Raw genomic sequence first — 2,699 nt, 5'->3', positions numbered from 1 at the left:
CCAGGGCAGAAGCAGAGGCAGCCGGTAGCCCCGTAGGCTCTGGGTGTCGAGGGCGGGGCTGGGGGTTGGAGCAGGAGGCGGCCTCCGGTTGGCTGGGGGCTGGGGGCTGGGGGTGGGCCTCGCTGGGTGACATCGGAGCGCCCCAAGCTGGGCTGCCACCCCCACCAGTGCTGCCCCGGTGCGAGGCCCCTTGCGGGTGTTGGGGTTCGCGGGCCTGCGTCCCCCGCCGCCACCTCCGAGCAGCTGCTCTACGAAGGTCTTGAACCCTTGACTTTGGCAACTCCAAGCTGTCGGACTGCGAAAAAGTAACTGTCGCCCTTGTGCTCATTGGAAAGGGGAGCGCGCAGGCAGGCAGGCCTCCCAGCCCCTTGCTCAAGGTCGTCTGGGTCTGGGGATGGAGAACTCTGGGGGATAAGAGCTCATTGGCCCCCTACACACACTGGAACCCAGACACCACTCCCACCGTGCCAGGCACAGCCTGAGAATAACCCTAAATTCTCCAGCTTTGCCCCAGACCTTGGGGGGGGGGCGCGTTTTACAGAAGAAACCAACGTTGGAGTCATGGTCAGAACTGAGTGTGGCTCAGAAGGGGGTGCCTGGTAGCGGCCAAGCTGCCTAATGCCACCATGCATGCAGGGTAGAGCCCAGCCCCCCAGAACCCCCAGTGCCTTAGTCCTCCATCTGGCCTGACAGGAGAGGCAAGCTGAGCCCCAGGCAAGGAAGGTCCCTGTTGCAGGGCCCCATCCGTGTCCTCAGAGTATGTCCTCCACAGACATTTGCTGCTGGGCTGTGAGCACTTGAATGCCAGCTCTGCCAGTGAACTCCTAACGCCTTGACTGCCAGCTCCTGCCATTGGTGCTGCCTTGGGGCAACTCTCTGCTGAGCACATCCCCTCCATTCCCGGCAACCTGCCATCTCACCCACACCAGGACCCCATGTCAGGGAACACTCGAATGAAGCAGAAAACTGTGAGTGGTCTGGAAGCCAGTCTGTCTTGAGCAGCAAACGCAAAGAAGGTTCTAGCACCCTGACCATGACACTCAAGGAGTGGCCTGGAGAAACCAAAAGGCTAAATACAAATTCAGAGTCAATCTGCTAGCACTGCCCGCTCAACACAGGAACAGACAGAGGGTAGGTGCTGAGAGCGACCGGCCCAAAGGCACAAAGCCAGGGAGTTAGAGGCAGGGCTGGGCCAGTGGCCATGGAGTCCTGCTCACCCCTCTGCACAGCTGCCCCCTCTCTCATCATCCTTGTCCCACAGGGACCCACTGTCCCAGCCTCCAGTCAACAGCATCCCTTCTTCAAGGAGACCGAGGTCAGCACTGTGCCTGGAGCCCAAGGAGGATGAGGTCAGAGCATTACCGAGCTGGCGCAGAAACTAAATAATTCATGGAGGCAGATGAGAGCAGGGGCTGCCGCTTCCGGGAGGGCACAGAGAGGAGACTGGAGACAGGAAATAGTCTGGTCACCCCACACCTGGCGCCTGACCTCAGCCTGCCCCGCCCTGGGGCTAGAGAAAAGTGCCGGGCTTGGTGAGAGCAGGCTGGGGGTGGAGAAAGCCTGGCTCCCTGTGAGCGCAGGCAAGCTGGTTCACCTGTTTCTTGCTGCCTGTAAGCTTCAAGGGGCCTAGGATAGCGTCTGGAGTCATCTGTGGAAGCTGAGTCTGAGTCGTGGGCATGGCACTCGGCAGGCCCTTCTGACCAGAGGAAGTTATTGATCAACCCTCCACCCCCAAATGTGAGCTTCCATGACCCTAGCATCCCACCCAGGGTTCCCTCCCTCTACCTACCCCCCAGCATGCCAAGGTCACTTGCTTCTCACACCTACTTGTAGCACATCCCCAGGCCTTACCGAGGTGGAGAGTGGGGAAGAAGAAGACACCTGTTACCAGCTTGATTGGTTGGTGAGGCTTGGTTTGTCCGCCTAGAGTATCCCATCAAAATAAACAGAAACATTAGTTGGACCCAGTCAGCCTCTGTTGATCTAGATGACAGGCAGTTTAAATTAAGAATCCACATTCTAGGGGCCGGGGGGTGGAACACCTGGTTGAACACACGTTACAATGCACAAGGACCCAGGTTCAAGTCCCCCCGTCTACACTTGCAGAGAAGAAACTTGACGGGTGGTGAAACAGTGCTGCAGGTCTCTCCCTCCCTCCCTCCCTCTTGGTCTTACCCTTCCCTCTCAACTTCTGTTTCTATCCCAAATTGTTGGTCATTACACCAGGTCCCCTGCATTGCATGACGCTGTGGTCTCTTTACATCATCACTGTTTTGCCTGAGACCCTCCCTGCCTGCAGGGTACTGGTTTAATCCCCACTGGTTAGAACCTTCTTCGCAACAGCTGCTATGGAAGCTTGCTACCTTCGGCCTCTTTCCTTCTCTCCACCCCCTCTCCTAGCCACTTCCTTTTCCCACTTGCCACTTCCGGTTAAAGATATATATATATATAAAGTGTTGCCGCTGATCAATAAAGGCCTTGCACTGTGTTCCCGCTCAGCCACGAGTTCCTGGTCTCTTCTCTCTCCCATGAAGCTAGCCCGGCACCAAATAGATTATTTCTCTAAAAATATATTTTTATATATATTTTTATTTTTATGTGTGTATATATATATACATATATATATATACACACACACACACACACACATTCTTAATAAATCCCAGAAAACTTCTGATGAACACACAGGACTCAGTGGG

Source organism: Erinaceus europaeus, chromosome 12 (assembly GCF_950295315.1).
Source record: "Erinaceus europaeus chromosome 12, mEriEur2.1, whole genome shotgun sequence".
Classification (NCBI taxonomy): domain Eukaryota; kingdom Metazoa; phylum Chordata; class Mammalia; order Eulipotyphla; family Erinaceidae; genus Erinaceus; species Erinaceus europaeus.
This window is presented reverse-complemented; position numbering follows the sequence as displayed.